The following is an 18328-nucleotide window of genomic DNA, read 5'->3' as shown; positions in this document are numbered from 1 at the left end:
GAGTTTGAATAGCGGAGGTTTTCCAATGCATGGGTTTTAGACTATTTAGTAGAGTGTCAGACTAACTGGGATGCTTTGTCCTGAATGCTTTGCTCTTATTATCCACCATTGAGCTTGAGAAATGTAGTGCATTGTTATCTGTTAATATCTTCTTACACCGATTCCTTATGATATCTGCATGGTAGTAAGAACAAGCTCTTTTAAGGTAACACAGGTCATTCCTATGGCCTTGCACATTCTCTACTCATGCATTATGTCAGTGGGTTTTGTCCCTTTTGAAGGGGAAAAAAAAAAAATCAGAGAAACTCCAAAGTTTCTCTCCCGTATAAAATCTTTTGAAGAACACTAAGAAGTGAGAAAAATCTCTTTATATAAAGGATCTGGAGTATTCAGAGTGGTAGGAAAAAGGCAGAAAATAGATAAAAGTTGATTTAACATAAAGAAGGATGGTCAGACAAAGTGAGTTTTGTGAAAAGAAAGCTGCACTGGCCTATAGAATGGCAAATGGTCCTTCCCTAGGTCAACAGGCATCTCTTTTCACCGTGGGTGATCCAGGATTAATCCCAGGCAAAGAAGTAATGATTACAAATTACAGACCGATTCTATTTTACCTGCTGTGATAAAGATTGCTGAAAAATTGTTTCATTCACCACTGATGAACTCTCTGATATGGTACATTCTAAAATTACAAGGGACTGACAACCAGATTTCTGGCCGCAGATGCAACCCAAACAGCTTTTGCTAAGTTGACTAGTGATCTCTTCTATATGCAGCTCAAGAATCAAGTTTCTGGACTTGTGTTCATTCTATTATTACTTGAATTCACCCTGGTATACCTGATTGGCTAGCAAGTCTGTGGAAGAGCTTCTTAAATTGGGGCACTAGCCTCCCTGGGGAGACCCCAATCGCTTCTAAAAGAGGCCCAGGGAAAACAAAACAAGGAATGTTTTTTTCCTCTTGGTTAAATCCTGTTAAATGTAGGACTCGGCAAAAGTGGATCCAGTTACAGGAGTCAAAGGCAAAGCCTTGAGTAGTGTCTGCAGAATACTCAATGAAAATGAACATGCAAGATTCAAAAGTTGTCCACTTTGCATGTCTAAAAAAGATATACCGTCAAATATATCATATTTACCATTTTTGTATATGGACAAACCCTTTTGCAAAATCTGCACCTTAAAAATATGTACATTAGCATGGGAAAGCTGAATAATTTTTCTATAACCAAGGAGAGGACAGGCATTAAATAGAGCTTGGTCTAAAGCAAAGGCTGCTTTTCTTGGATGTGTGATTACTTTTAACACGAAGAACACAAAAAAATGTGTCTCCTGGGGAACAAGTCTTATTAGGCTGAAATAAGGTGCAATGTCTCCCAGTGCTCAGATCTCTATTTACTTTAATTGGTTTATAAATTGTTATCCTTGGATTGCTTTAAATCTGCTTTGTACTCACAGAATGTGCAGAGAGGCCAATATTGTTTTAGAACTGTAACTCATTCTGTACAATACAGGAAGCGTTGCACTGAATCAGTTGATTTCCAGCACTGTTCAGGGAGAACAAGATTCTTCCAGGGTGGTGGTGGTGGTTTGTTTTATTTACAAGGAAAAGTAAGAGCAAAACTGACTAGTAGAAAAGGAGACCTAGGGCTGTTACATGGATAGGAAGATACGTCTCATTGGATAAAGTAATGCAGGGGTCGGAATAGGATAATGATAACTTGCAAATGTTATAACAGTCCAAAAGTTGTTTTAATTTGGAAACAAAAGATATGGTAGAAGAGTCAATCCTGATACCAATATTGGAGTAGGTAGAAGTAGTTCTTGTGTACCGATGTGGGAATTGGACTAAAAATTCGTGTTGCCAGAGTGCCTAGTTCTGGTTAAGCAAAAAATACCATTAATGCCGCTTCGGCATTGTTTTGGTGATTTTTCATCCAGTGTTGGTGTACAATCAGGAAACGCCTGAAAATTGTCTACGTTGCACTTTTGTCTATCTTTGAATATGCGTTTAGATTGTTTTGACTGACAGTTTGGGTCATTTCTTATTTTATTTGAACTCTGGTGCCCATCTCTAGGTTTTTCATATCAACGATACTTAAAAGAGAATACTGCAGATACAGAGTGCCTTTCTGCTGAGACTCTCAAGACACTTGATAAAAGGCAGGTAAAAATACTATTCTCTCCATTTTAGAGATGGGGAAAGTTGAGGAGTGGAAAGATGGTGCCTTGGTCAGTGTCACATGGCGAGGTGGTAGAAGAGTTGAGAACAGAACCCAGGACTCCTGACTACAAGTCCCCCTTTCAAATCATTTGATGCTGATGCTTCCCTGATGTAGATAGATACTATATTGCCTAGGGGCAAAACTGGAGATTTATAACTCAGCAAAATATAAATTGCAGTGAAAAGGGAAAAGTAACCTCCTTCTTCAGCAAAGAGAGAACTTTGCAAAATGCATTTTTGTAACACCGTTAAAGTCTTGAAAGGGCCTGTGATTAAATAAAAAACAGGAGGGAATTTTCCCTCCTGTTATCTCCCCCATCGGCTGCTGCAGTGACGTAGTGTACATAGAAGCCCCTGAGCTGGCCTAGGGAGATTTCTCACCGTTCAGGCACTATGTAGGATAACCATATGCTGCCATGTTCAAGCAACTTTGCAAGCCCTTGCATATCCAGGCACTAAGAGAGGAGTCATAAAGCTACAGCTTTGATGCAACTAGCGGGATTCTCAAGAATTGCTGTGGGTTGCTGAGCAAACATCTGTAGCTATGCAGGTGCACTGTAACACAGAGAAGCTCCTGGCTACCCTCAAATAGACTGGGGACCACCCAAGTTCCCTGGAGCAGCCCAGAAGTGGGATGGTGTGTTTTCATATAGTAGCCATTTGTTTTTCTGAGCCAAATAGAGAAAGGGAGACCCTCGATTACTGTACCCTAGAATTAAAGAGAGAACAGGTGAGCCAGCATGTAACATGTCAGCTGCAAAGAGAATTCGGGACTTGTTGCCAAAAGTATTCGCTGAGGCAAACTCTGGAAAATAGAAGAGCAACTTTAGTTAATATTTTAAACCATTATCAAGGGGTGAAGTGATTAGACAGCCGTACATGTTTGTATTCGGTCTGTGTGTTATGTTTACGTGAGCATGTATCTTTTTAATGCAGCACTGTAACACTTACAGCAGCTTGTGGCTTCCCTGGGAAGCCATTGTAAGTGGGACCTGTGCCCAATGGTTTTTATCCCAGTTAAGTAAATAAATGAAATATGCTAATTAGCACCCTATTAGCTTACAACAGGGAGTAATCCATGACACTCTGATTGGAAAGAATTCTGTCATCCAAGAGGCTGGTCTGTAACAGAATGTAAACTGGCCCAGTTTTCTCCTTTTACCAACTCTGGATGAGGTCCAAACAACAGAAAAGCCACTGAACACAATTCAGGGGGTGTCACAGATTTTCAATGAAACCTCCCTTAAACCTGGCATAACTATTTGCTCAGCCCTCGGATTTGCCAGATCCAAAAGTGGTGTCTGCATTGAAAGGTACAGTTGTTAACTCGGGTTTTTTATTCAAACCCCCCCTTTAAATCAGGTAGAGTTTTATTTTCTCTCCTGTGACGGCCATTTCAACGACTCTCCCTGCATTCATTTTTTTAACTAATTCATATTGCTATGACTTCTATTTTTTCCTGAGAGAAATGTTAAAGCCACACCACATTTAAGTGTGGGAGGTGGGAAGGAAGGGTAGACTGAAGTACTCCATGTTTATTTTTATACTCACAAATACACCATTAAAACTGTGAGCAAATACAATTGTACTATACTCTGTCTTACTATCCTCATATAATTTTTTTTCTATAAGGCTAGTTAGCCCATATCCAGAATGGTAAACTTTGCAGGGAGAAGACACTGGAGTCAGTATAAGCACCGAAGAAAAAAGATCAATAAAAGAACAGCATGTTTTCCAAACTGGTCTTTTACAACATCCATTTTCAAAGAGCTTTTGGGGTTTAAGGGGATTAGTCACTGTGACACATCTGTCAGGTCGCCACTGACTAAGTCACAATCTCCATCCCAGTTCGCGTTATGCAATGAAGCTTAGTTATATTACGCTGGTAACATTTTCTATTCTTTATCATATTATACAAAAAGTTACAAGGATTATCTGTGGCTTTGCTGACTGCCGTTTAAACTGAAGGAGGACCTAGATTTTCTAATCTGCTGCATATTGTTGTGGACATGGTTTTGAGTGAGTTCTCCACACTGAGTTTAGGTCTTGCTTCTAATATGGACGATTCTGAATTGTAACCACATTGTACAGATTTAGATAACTTGAGGAAATGCCAGAACTTGCCCTAAGACTAATTTTTGCTTCCCTTAATATTAAAGTGTGGATGCCTCCCAATTTTGTTTTTAATTCAAGAAAGTAGCACATTCCTCTGTTATTTTATAAAGTACTTTTTCCTGAAATTAATCTTAACTTGAAAATTCATTAGCATATGCTGCATGTTCTGTTTTCTTGTGCTCACTGTAGATTCTGTCTCTATGTCTATTTAGCTTGAATCTATTATCAAGGCGAATGCTAACTACCACCAACCGTATTTTAGATTTCAAAGCATCCATTTTAAAATGACATTCAAAAGAAAGCAAGCAAATCATTAGAACCAACTTTACCACAATGTACTCCTACTGTCACAAATCTGTATTGATTACAGTTTCAGAAGGAATCAAGAACAATGAGCCAGATCATCAGCTGGCATATATCCAGAATAGTTTCATTGTCTTCAGTGCAGCCTACCAGTTTACATCAGCTGAGGATCTGGCCCTATTAGCACTTTGCAGGAAGGACTTTATATATGTGTTTAAAGTGCCTAGCCCAATATTTATTAGGTATATATAGTGCCTAGCCAGGATTGTAGATGCTACAGTAACAGAAATAAAATAATATGGCATTGTAGGTATTGAGGATTGTTCTCAAAGAAACTCATTTGGTTTGTTTGTTGTAAAAATAAAACAGACAAACAAAAAAATCCCAGAGAAGCTGTGGTTTCCATTGAAAACTAGAAGGTAACACAGTGAGATGCGCATAGATTAATGGCTTTCTATAGACTTGTACAGTGTATGTGTCTGTCTGTCCATCCGTCCCCCGTCCATCCCTACTGGGAATGATCGCTTTTATCATTAGAGAATATTCTGCTTATGGGTTTCATGGAAAAAAAAAAAAAAAGAACAGGACCTTGTTGTGAACTTTACAACAAGAAATAATTTTTCCCAATCAAAGGTAAAAAGAAAGGGGCATTTATTGAGATAAAGCAGTCAGGCAGACCCTACAGCACCGCGACTACTCCCAAAGGTAGTTGCAAAACTACCAGCAGAACCAGCCAAGATGTAGAACTGCTCATAGAAAAATCTGTTGCTAAATATCCTGCATATGTCGGTATATGCACACCCTGTATTTTGGCACATCTGTTGATCGCTACTGGAAAATGTGAGTGAGCAATAGCTGATATTATCTGGTCAGCCTTAGAGCATGCCGGAATACCCCCAAACAAGTCGGAATTGCGGAAGGGGTGAATCAATGTTTGGTAACATTTCTCTGCTTCAATAAGTGTCAGACAGGACAGCTGAGTATCTGTTTCTGCTATGCATATGTATGCAACCTGCTGAAAAGTCGTGCAGATAGGGGAATGGGTTCTGAATACTTTTACACATTTTCAGTTGCTGGGAAAAACATTTCCTTGAAATCCACATGTTCAATACATCTGTCTCACTTTGAGCTTGGCTTTTAGAAAGGAAAATTCACAACCTGGCATCAGAAATGAAAAAAAAACAGAAAGAAAATCCCTATTGACACTTTAAATTAGATACGTTTGTAGGGCCACTAGAGATAGCAATTACTCCATTGCAGCTTCTACCCACGGATTACAGGCAAAATACTGAGTGCTAGCAGGTAATTCTACCTGCTAATTGCTTGGAAAGATTCAGATACTAAACAACTGACCTGAATGTTTTTATGGGTTCTGGGACCTATTAAAGAAAAGAACTTTAAAAAGCCACACAGTGATGTTGACAAACTCTGGAGCTGTTGAAAACCTATCAAAAATGTTCTTGCAGCATAATGACAAGAGTGTCAGCCAGCCCCCGCCTCCCCAGACATTCACTTTTGCCAGCAGTTACAAACAATAAGGAAAACTATATTAATGTGTGGCAATTTTTAAAATTATGACTATAAAAAATACCCATTGAACTGTTTGCCAAGTGCACAGTGAATTTCAGTTAAAAAGAGGAGGCTGGGCAGCCGAGGGGTTCTGCCTTAAAGTGTAGGTCTATACTTACCTCCGGGTCCGGCGGTAAGCAATCGATCTTCTGGGATCGATTTATCGCGTCTTGTCTAGACGCGATAAATCGATCCCGGAAGTGCTCGCCGTCGACGCCGGTACTCCAGCTCGGTGAGAGGAGTACGCGGCATCGACTGGCGAGCCTGCCTGCCGCGTCTGGACCCGCGGTAAGTTCGAACTAAGGTACTTCGACTTCAGCTACGTTATTAACGTAGCTGAAGTTGCGTACCTTAGTTCGAAGTGGGGGGTTAGTGTGGACCAGGCCAAAGTGATACTCAAAGACACGTTGTTTGGTAGGACGGACAAAGCGCGATGGGAAGGAAGGAGGAATGACCAGAAGACATGCCTGCATTGCACAACCTCAACTTTCTTCTCCCTCACAATGGGGCATGACAGGAAGAGCAAAAGTTAGGAGCTGCTGCTGAGGCCTGGAATTTCAATATTCTGAGCTGCAGCCCAGCCCATTTATGCTGCCAGTGGAGATCAGCCAGATCTCCCCAATGGGGAATGCCTCCAGTGTTAAGGGTACTCTCTGGTGGCAGAGGGCTGGTGGAATGGCCTTTTATCACCCCCTCCTACAACAGGGCATGCCAGTAGTATGCCCAGGGATGTGTGGTCAAAGCACTCTGTTTTCTGGCCATTTGGGCTACCAGAGATTTCTTGGAGACTGCTGCAAGCAGGCAGTTATTTGGCTCAGTCCCTGGAGCTACTGGAATTTACACTGGGGCAACTCACCATTGGGGCACCTCCTCATGGCTGCATCTGGGGATTAGCTCTGCCTGGCCTGACAGCCCCTCCTTCGGTCACTCACATCATGGCCCTTCTTGCTCTCTAGGAGTCGCAGTTCTTCCTCTTCGTGGCTTGGCCCTCCAGCCAGGCCGTGATACAGTTTTCCCCTTCTGGAGTATCGAAGAAGTGAGGTTCTTACCCACGAAAGCTTATGCTCCCTATACTTCTGTTAGTCTTAAAGGTGCCACAGGACCCTCTGTTGCTTTTTAAAGTCTCAACAGGGATTTTACAATCAGTAGCCATGGTCTCCACAATCTCAACTCTTGCTGCCATTTCCCTGGGCTCTTTCCTACTCCGTCCTCTTCAGGCTTCCTTCCCCATCTCTGGGTAACCCTTTCTCTCAGGATCAGGATCCCAGCACTTCTGATCCCCCCCAGGGTCTCCTCTTTCTCTCTCCTCACTAAGCCTGGAGTGTGTTACCAGATTTGCCCATTACTTTGGGGTACTCTCATTTATTAGGGTTACTCTTCTGCAGGGGGGCAGGTTCCGCCATTCTATCAATATACTGCTTGTGTCACTTGTGTTTTCATACAGAACTCTACCTCTCCCTTCTGCAAGTTCCTTCCCAATGGAGCTATCCTGCAGGACCTAGGTTCCCCAGGGGTGGGTTCTTCCAGCCCAGAATCAGATGAACACACACACACACACACACACACTGACCCAGTCCACTCAGATGGGCTCTGTTAATCAGCACTCTCAAGCTGCTACCCTTATATGCCCCTGGACTCAGCAGGCTGGGTCGAGCAGCACTTCCAAGCTGCCACTCTCCTATGCCATAGGTTCAGCACATCCCTATCCCCACTTTCACATTACAATTATTCTGTTAGTAACCCACTTGATGAGCAAACCCCACAGGATTTTTGGGTGCTACAGGGATCTTTAGCTTAGGTAAGGTTGCTGCAGAGCAAATGGGGAAGCCAAAAACACAAAAGAGAGAGAGAGAGAGAGAGAGAGAGAGAGAGAGAGAGAAGCAACCAGCTTAATTAGAAAAGTTATTTATTGCCAGGTAATAACCATACAATGAGAGCCAAATGAATAAAACAGTTACAATATTAAATCTAGCTTAAATTTGATTACAAAAGTCCGGGTTAGAAAACTATACCTAGAGTGGGGGGAGGGGGGTAACCACAGGGGTGTGGGGCATTTCTCACCACTCTGTGAAGCTTGAACCAGTTAGGGTTCCCAGGTGGTGGTAGCTGCGGGTCCAGAGTGCTGAAGACAGGCAGAGCCCCCAGCACGATCAGTCAGGAGAAGATGAAGTCCCAGTAGAACTGATGCAGATTTTGGATCCAGGCATCAGAACACTTACTTGAGCGTGGCTAAGGGTTTTTGTAGAGAAACAACAATGGTTCAAGGGAGAACACTAGATTTGTTTATGGCTCAAGGGAATATACCAAAGTTGCTTTGTTCTTGCTAGACAATAGGAATTGATCATGCCAGACTATGGGCGATGTTCCTTCGAGGGAGTTCACAATGCAATGAGGCAGCTTCAGTATTTTGGATATCAATCAAGGATTCATTACTAGAATTGGTCTGATAACTACTGAGCTGGGTGTGTGCAGGCATGGGTTCATTAACATCTGGAGCAGAGATCCCCCATGATGCAATGCTTCCCTGCTTTTCTGGTCCCAGAGTTCAGTGCGGTTCTTGCCTTGGAATCTCTGTTCTCCATTCTGTATGCTAATGGAGATGCCTCTCTGTCCCATCTTCAATGCAAATGAGGCTAGGGGAGTTGCCTTAATCCTGTCGCCCATGTGCGGAGGGATTGTGGTGTCTCTCCCACTGCCTTTTCATTGCTTTTTGTAAGTCTTTCTTCTGATTGGTTTTGGTTCAAGCAGAGGCTGGGGGCGGGGCGGGGGTCCTTTGTGAGTCAGACAAGCTGGATACTGCGCCCTGGTTCCCCCAAGAACACAGAGTGGACAAGTGTGATGCAAACCTCTGCACTGCAGCTCCCTTCTGCTCTCAATTCATGGCTTGACACTGCAGCCCCCGTCTACGCCTGCCCCGATGGGCTTCATCTTCAACTAGTGCTTGTCAGTCAAGTCTAAGTCACCCTCCCTCAGGTGCAGCTTACCAGGGAAATTAGCCCTTTCTGAGCCACCTTAACCCCTTCAGGGTGGGGTGGGGTGAACACCCCCATCACTGAGATGGAAGCAGCCTCTGGCATCTCCAGAATCTGGGAGATGCAAAGAGAGGCAGGATAAATCTGGATCTGAGGGGAAGGGCATATTCAGCAAAGGGTGGAACACACCACACTGGAGTTCAGGAAGAGCCTATTTTAGAACACAATGCACGTTGAGAGGCGAAGGCTTTCCCACAACCAAGAAGGCTACACACAGAGACACACTGCAGGAGGATCAAACTATTCCTGCCCCTAAATGTGCACCCTGCACATTCCACAGGATATTCTCCCTCTGTGTGAGGAGGGGAAAGGATAGTCCATCCTCACACAACAAACGAGGATTATTTTTAATTACATCTAGATGCTATGGCATGTGGTAGACAAACATGCTTCCAAGTGCCCCACCCAAACAAATTATTTTATGGTGCTATTACAGCATTTTTGGAACAAAAAATATATTCTGAAGTAGTTACTTTCAGGAATGAAACTGGAAAATATGGCAGTAAACATAGGTAAAACCCTGGACAGCCCTGACTCTGGACAACCCAGGTCCCACAACCATCCTGCCTCCATGTCCAGAGGCTCTCAATCTTCTTTCACAGAGACTACCTGCTCCTTATAATCCTGTAAGACTGTGTGTGTAATTAAATACAGCTATAGGTGCAAGGAGGCTGTGTTATTTACTGTAAAAAGAAAAGGTGGTTTAGTGGTTTTTAATATTGCAGTTATTGCTTTCCAGGAACCCTCCTCAGGAAACGCTGGAAAAGCCCATCTCTCCAACTGGACAAGGCTAGCATTTCAGAATCACTAGACCAATGAGTGAGTAGGGAACTTCCTTAATTTAACTCCTCCTCCAAGTGGAGGAGAACATGCTCCCTTTGTTGGTCTGCTAAGAGACAGGAGCCTTCACTGACAGGTCCCCAACACAAAAGGAAATATATAAACAAAGTCTTTACTTACAAAACTTCCTCCTCTTTTAATAGACTCTGGACTCCCCGGCTGAAGACTCTCTCCTACCCTGCCTATACTTCATCAACAATCACCCATCCCCCCAAATTGTTATTTTAAATGGTTGTATTAATGTTTTAGGACATTTCCTATTTGCTTGCTGAAAAGTCATGTCATAAGTCTTCTGTGTCAGACACCACAAATATCTGATCCACAATCTGCGGAACTATTTATTGTACTGGATAGCTGCATAATGTGAGAAAATATTTTACGTATGATGTTTTCCCTGGCAGGCTTCTGAATTCACGATTTCCTTTATAGTATGTGACTGAGCCCAATCCAGAAAAGCCACACGCCCTCCCCGCCCCCCCATCTGTTCCTTCCAGAGACCAGCATGTGTAAAATGATCAGTATAATCATGGTATTAGAGGGACATAGGGCCTACGAACCAAGGCAACTGAAAACTAATGGACATATCAGAGCTTGGGTTAATCTGGTTACCTTCTAAGGAGCATTACTAAATAAAAGGAGCAGGGGGACAGGCAGTAAACAATTTAACACACTTAGAGCGGCACTAATCTATCTAACATAATAGACCAATCTAGTTTAATTGGAGTCAGTAAATAAGATCAGCCGACAGAAAGGGGTTTCTCCAGTACTTTCATGAGATGTACTCCAAATAGCATACAAACCATGACTGAATGCAGTAGGAAAGGGTCTATCGCGACATTCCTCCAGTATGTGAGCTACACACTTTTCAGAGAGTCCGTGCAGTCTCTCCACTACCCCGTTTCTTTGGGGATGGTACACAGCAGGTTTATGGTACACAGCAGTACTATCCCAATACTCATCCAAAAGCCTTTAAACTCTCTTGATACAAAAGGCGTCCCATTATCTGAAACAAGTCTCTGGTAGGCCAAACATCGCAAATAAAGTGGCGGGGCAAGAAATGAGCTCGTCTGAGGATCTTTGTGAAATGATGATTGCAAAAGGGTAACATAAGTAATAATCTATAACAGTCAACTCTGTGTAGCCATGCAGTGCTGTTGAGGGGCCAATAATATCCATTGCAATTCCCTGCCATGGTCTGTCTATGGCCACCTGTTTCAAAGGGGCCGGAGGAGCAGTAGTTCTATGCATTGTGCAGGCGAGCTTGCTTCCATACAATGCTCAATGTCTGAGTGCAGCTCTGGCCACCAACTACACAGAAATTGCTTCATCTTCATAACTCCCAAATGTCCTGCATGAGCTACATCCAGGACTGTTGTCGCAATACTACTGGGACAGTCACCCGAGCTCCTCTGCATAAGATATGTTGAGTAGCACATGTCGTCATGCGCTTGGAATGAATGTTGTAGAATGTAGACAAAGTTCTCTTAAGGACTGGGTCCATCCAGTCTGCTTGTACAGCACATATCTCCTTGCACAGTTCAGCATCTTGAAGAGTGGAGTCAGCAGTCCACCCTAAGTCAATTGGCATATCTTTCAGTAAAAAGCATATGGTGTGCTCTGCTGTTTCTGCATACAAGGCAGCCAACCCAGCAGAATTTCTTGAAAGAGCATTGTCAAGTAAATTATGCCTTCCTTTTATATGTATCAAATTAAGGTCAGACTGATGCAACTGAATAACCCGCCGCTGCGGCCGTACACTCAGCCGGTCGATGGGTTTATGATAGAGGCTCAAAATGATCAGTTTCTAATATAAAATGTCTTCCCACTAAGTAGACTTTGAAGCATACATAGCAAAACCCCATCGCCAAAAATTCTAGCTCAATCTGGGTATACTTTGCTTTTGTCAGGTGAGAGTTTGGGATGCAAATGTAACTGGCCAACCCTCCTGGAGCAGAACTTCACCCAGTCTCTGATTGCATGCATCAGTTTGAATCAGCTTCCTTGGATCAAAATAAGCACAGGATTGGATCTGACAGAGGGTTTGATGCAGAGTTTCAAAACCCTGCTTGGCTTCTTTAGTCCAAACCAACTGGCACTGGGTTAAATCTCACAGTGGCTTGGCAGTGGTACTAAAATGGGGCAGAGCAAGACTCCTATATATTTAGCTAGGCCAAGGAATGAACGTAAGTGGCTAACATCAGTGGGTAATAGTAGTGAAGCAACAGCTTGTAGCCATTCAAGTTTCACACCACTGACCTACAGAGAGTGCCCTAGAAACTCTACAGCATCTTTTGCAAAACTGCATTTAGCCACATTCAACTTTATGCCAGCTTCTTGGAGTTAGGTTAGCACCTGGTCCAGAATGGCATTATGGTCAGGAAGAGTTTTAGCACAGATGAGAATATCATCCAAATAGCAACATGTGCCCTGAATATTATCAAGGATCTGAGGCCATTCCCTGAAATGTGTCAGGAGTAGAAACTAAACCAAAAGGGAATAATTGAAAGCAGTACCTCCCACATGGCATACTGAAAGTCAGTAACAACTGCAAACTTTCCGTCCCAGGTATTTGCCAATAACCAGATCAGAAAACCAACACAGAGAAAACCCAGGATCCACTTACCTAGCATATCACCTCTTTGAAGGTTGGCAATTGAAACTGCTCAAGTTTCACATATTTATTAAGTACCCTCAAATCTACACAGTCGAATGTCACCATTCTTCTTGCATATGATCACCATGAGCGCCAATCCAAGGCCTGGCCACATTCCAAAATGATACCGTTAGCTTTCATCCACTGCAAATTCTGTCTGGATTTGTCAACAAGTGCAGGAGGTACATGATGTGAAGGGGGTGCAAAGGGCTTGGCGTTTGAATCCAATGGCAGAGAATATGCAGATCCCATGGAAATAAATCATGGTGTCTCACAACTTACATTGGGTATCCCCTTCTATTCTAGCCAACGTAGCCACACCCGAAGTGTCCTGTATGAGTTCATGCACAATGCCAAGCTGTAAGCACAAACTATAGGACAATAATGGACAGCATCCGCAGCAGTCCATTTAACAATCTAAAGCTTTACAGTCAAGGCTACGCCTTTGTAGAGCACAGTGTACAGCTTCACTCACTGTCTGCAAAGGAAACAAATTCCAAGCTTTTATAACCATTGTAGTCAGGCAAATGCCCAGATTATGAACTAACCGAGAGAAGAGAACATGAAATTTCAGCACCTGTATCCACCATGCACTTCAGCAGTGTCCTATTCATTTCTGTGATATGGGACACCAGCTCCTGCATCTTGCCATGTGAGAAGATTGTACTAAAGGCAACATCAAGGTCCCTGGTAAAGATGGCCTCATGTGGCTCCACATTTGCAGTATGCACTTCAGGACTCCCATCACTGTGAACCAGTGTACTGTGGCACACTAACTTAAAGTGTCCTTCCTTCCTGTAATGGTCCTCACTCTGGGTCTGGTTGGGGAGTGTGGCCTATTAATCACAGCCACAACACCTGACTGCCAAAAGGGGTTGTGGGGAGGGGAGCCTGGGCCCTCCCACTCCACTGGGCTCTGACCAGAGCCCTTTGGGCTAGCAGTGGTATGGCAACCAAAGCTGCTTAAGGTTGTCCTCCCTGGGCCTCCTCCTCTCGTCCCCCGCTGGGATCAGCTTAGTCCAAGGTTTTCCCCTGGTGGGGAAATCCAAACCAAAGTAAGTAAGAGGGGGTTACCAATGTCCGAGGTCCAAAGGATACTTCCCTCTCTGTTTGTCTCTGGGGTGGATCCTCCCATCCCTCAGGGAGGGCCCCTTTGGGTAGCTGTGTCAGAGCATTTAGGCTTCCCTCTGCTCTGCGCTGCTGGAGCTGTGGGCTGCAGGTCTGCTCACCTTCAGTTCTGCCACCCAAATGAGCTACTTCCCTATCTTTTAATTCCTCCAGCTTCTCAAGCCAACAATGTGTGTTACACACAGCCAAATGTAAAGTGATATATTTAAGAATGTAGGCCATACTTACAGGATGGGGGACTATTCTGGGAAGCACTGATTCTGAAAATACCTGGGGGTCGTGGTGGAGAATCAGCTGAACATGACCTCCCACTGCGATGATGTGATCCTTGCATATATAAACAGGAAATGTCAAATAGGAATAGGGAAGTTATATTAGCCCAGTATTTGCCACTGGTGTGACTGCTAGCAGAATACTGCGTTCAGTGCTCCTGTCCACAATTCAAGAAGTATGTTGATAAACTGGAGAGGGTTCAGAAAAGAGCCACAAGAATTATTAAAGAACTGGAAAAACAACATGTCTCATAGTGATAGACTTAGGGAGCTCAATCTATTTAGCTTAAGCAAGAGAAGGTTAAGGAGTGACTTGATCACAGTTTATAAGTCTCTAAATGAGAAACTAAAACTTGATAATGAGCTCTACAGTCTATCAGACAAAAGTATAACATGATCCAATGGCTAGAAGTTGAAGCTAGACAAATTCAGACTGGAAATAAAATGCACATTTTTAACAGTTGAGCTAATTAACAAGTGGAACAACCTACCAATGCTGTGTTAGATTTTCTGTCACTGGCAAATTTTTAAATCAAGATTGGATGGTTTTCTAAAACATCTGCTCTAGTTCAAACAGAAATTAATTCAGGGAAGTCCTATGGCCTGTGTTATACAGGTGTCAGACTAGATGATCCCAGTGGACCCTTCTAGCTTTATAATCAATTAATTGTAACAAATACATAATAGAAGACGACCCCATGCTTTGCACATCTTCTGGTTGGTGCTTGGCACTCATTTCAAAATTAGAAGCCAAAGTGGCAAAGGGTTCTATCCCATTATGAACACACCTCCATGCAGAATTTCTAATTTACAGACACATTTTCAAGAGGTTGTAATCATTTGGGGTTCTCAACTTGAGACAGACAATCTGAGTCTGATTGTCAGTTCAGCCAAGCACCCATAGGTCCCATTGACTAGCTGCAGCTGTCCATGTTCAGCCCTTCTGAACATCAGTGTTTCACGTTGAGCACCGAAAGATTGAGGCATAATGAGTGATCATTGTGTGTGCATGTTATCCAAGTGCGTAACAAGAAGATACCTTTTTTAGAGATCTATAGAGAAGGTGGGGAGGAATGCATTGTATCTGGGTTATTGTTGGTAGGCAGATGCACAATTAAGCACTCCACATCCAGAAATGTCTAGAATTGGATGTAGTGGTTTTGGGCATGCCCAATAGGGCAAGTAGTCAGGGCAGTTGCTTTACAAAAGGCCATGCGACCTGTGTGGGTTGGGGAAGCTGAGTTACAGGAGCAGAAACCAGGCTGTTTTCCCTTAATTCTAAAGCATTTTGCAGCAGATTAGTGATAGTGTTAACCTTCCAATAAGGAAGCCCTGACAGTATTAATTATAGAAACGGGAAAGTGGGAGGGAAAACTAATTTCTTTCATTTTAATTGTATAGTTTGGGTGTTATTTAATTTAGCCAAACTGTGTTGGTTCACCAACTTTTTTCTTATTGAAATGTGATGATGGGGGAAAGAGTCATTTATATTTTGCTATTCTCAGTTTTGTATTTTCCTTGTAACCTCCACCCTGTTTTTTGGTATACTTAATCTGAGTGATTGCTTAATTAGTTAGGTAACTAGCTAACTGGGCGACTTCAGCAGAGGAGGAGAAAGAGCCTGCATGGATTCCAGTTGGAGATTTCTGCAAGCAAGAGGAGGGAAGGTGTTTTGGACTCAAACTGTAGAGATTTGGTGATCAAAGACTCAGGTGAAAATTCAGATAATGTTTTTGGGAACTCCGAGTTACTTCTCACTTTGTTTCTATGGGGACTGACCTGTTTAGATTTAATTTGTTTTCTTTTATTTGTGTTTAACTGTGAAGATAATGTGTGTGGATTATAAAGTAGCCATGTTATGTTGTAGAAATTAAGTTATTTTTCTTTTATAATTATAAAATATTATCAAGTTCATGCTTAAGAATTAAGTTAATTCTCTTTGTTCTTTTTGGACTTGATTGTAGAGAGGTTGTCCCTGTCCAATCCTTGCTGAAAACATTCAATGACTGGATTCTGGATCTGTGACGGGTTGGATCACAGAAACCCCCTTGGGAGCTGCCACCCGATGTGCCAAGACTACCCCTGCTTCTGTTTTCCCTGCCAGCTCAGGACTTCAGCACCCTGTCTTGCTGAGCCAGCCACTCCTATCTGACTCCAACACAGACCAAGGGTCTGAATCACTTGTCCCAAAACTGCAAGTTTACCCAAAAACAGCTCACAGGAGTGTGCTTGTCTTTAGCACTCAGATGCCCAACTCCCAATGGGGTCTAAACCCAGATAAATCCGTTTTACCCTGCATAAAGCTTATGCAGGGCAAACTCATAAATTGTTCGCCCTCTATAACACAGATAGAGAGATATGCACAGTTGTTTGCTCCCCCAGGTATTAATACATACTCTGAGTAAATTACTAAATAAAAAGTGATTTTATTAAATACAGACAGTAGGATTTAAGTGGTTCAAAGTAGTAACAGACAGAACAAAGTAAGTCACAAGCAAAATAAAATAAAATGCGCAAATCTATGCCTAATCAAACTAAATACAGATAAGTTCCTCACCAGTTCCAGAATGCTCCCTTTCACAGGCTAATCTCCCTTTAGCCTGGGTCCAGCAATCTCTCACAACCCCTGTAGTTACTGTCTTTTGTTTCAGTTTCCTTCAAGCATCCTGGGGGGGTGGAGAGGCTCCTTCTTTAGCCAGCTGAAGACAAAATGGAGGGGTCTCCCGCGGGTTTAAATAGACTCTTGTGGGTGGGGACCCCCCTCCTCCCTCCTATGCAAAGTCCAGCTCCAAGATGGAGTTTTGGAGTCACCTGGGCAAGTCATATGCCCCTGCATGACTCAGTCTTTACAGGCCGACGCCATTGTCCACATGGTATCTTGCATGTCTCCAGGAAGACTTCTTATGTGGATTGGAGCATTCCAAGATGCATTGTTCTCCAAGTGTTTCCTGATCAGGTACTTAACCTGGCAAATTCCTTCCTAAAGAAGCTGACCAAATGCCTCCCAAAGCTTACTTAGAAACCAAGCAAGCATACAGCCCATATTCTTAACCTCAAGTAGAAAATGATATACATGTACAAATAGGATGAATAGATATAGTAGACCATAACCTTTACGGAGATATATTACATGGCACAGGCAGCACAAAACATATTCCGGTTGTGTCATACATACATTTATAAGCACCCCCCCCCATAAAGCCTTATGGGGTACACTGTCACAGGATCTCCGTGTGATTTCTATGAAAGTTGTTTTTAGGCACTAGGAGAAGGGCAGCAAAGTACACTCTAGCCCGCCCAAAGGTTACATGTCCATGACCCATGCTGTGCTGCGGCATAAGGCTATGAATCAGAGGAAAAGATATATACTGTCACATCCCTGGAATGTGAACGTTGCTTGTTGTCAGACATGCAAAATGAGAACAAAATCCCAGTTATTCATTTGAATCACTGTCTTGAAGATCATAGTATTTACTGCTATGAATATGTTGTAGAGTTAAGCTTACATAAGTAGTAATGTCATAGCAGTGAAACAGTTTTATCTCAGGTATGTATTCTCAAAATTCTCTTTAATTTCCATTTCTTTCCCTATCCACCTTTCTAATGCGTATTCCAGATGCAAACAGTCAGGGTGATAAAGAAGAAATGTAGGTAGGTCAACAAAATTTCCTGACAAAAATGAGAATTAAAAGGGTGCATGCACAAGCTTTTCTGTATTTCAGAGTGATACAGACATGAGAAGTCATAGAATTGTAGAGCAAGAGGTTATCAAGTCCAGCCCCCTGCACTGAGGCAGGACCATGTACACAAGACCATCCTTGATGGATGTTTGTCCAACCTATTCTTTAAAAAAAAAAAATGTGAGTGATGGGGATTCCGCAACCTTCCTTTGAAGCCTATTTCATTGTTTAATTATCCTTATAGTTAGAAAGTTTTTCCTACTAGCTAACCTAAATCTCCCTTGCTGCAGATTAAGCCCATTACCTCTTGTCCTACCTTCTGTGGACATGGAAAACAATTGCTCACCTCTTTATAATAACCCTTAACATATTTGAAGACTTATCAGGTCCCCCCCATCTTTTTCCCCACCAAGACTTAACATGCCCCCCCCATTTTTTCCCCTAACATTTCCTCACAGGTAAGATTTTTGAAAACTTTTATCATTTTGGTTGTTCTCTGGCCTCTCTCTCTAATTTTGT

The sequence above is a fragment of the Terrapene carolina genome, unplaced genomic scaffold (genome assembly GCF_002925995.2).
Source record: "Terrapene carolina triunguis isolate 2854851 unplaced genomic scaffold, T_m_triunguis-2.0 Scaffold210, whole genome shotgun sequence".
Taxonomy (NCBI): Eukaryota; Metazoa; Chordata; order Testudines; family Emydidae; genus Terrapene; species Terrapene triunguis.
Note: the sequence above shows the minus strand (reverse complement) of the source record.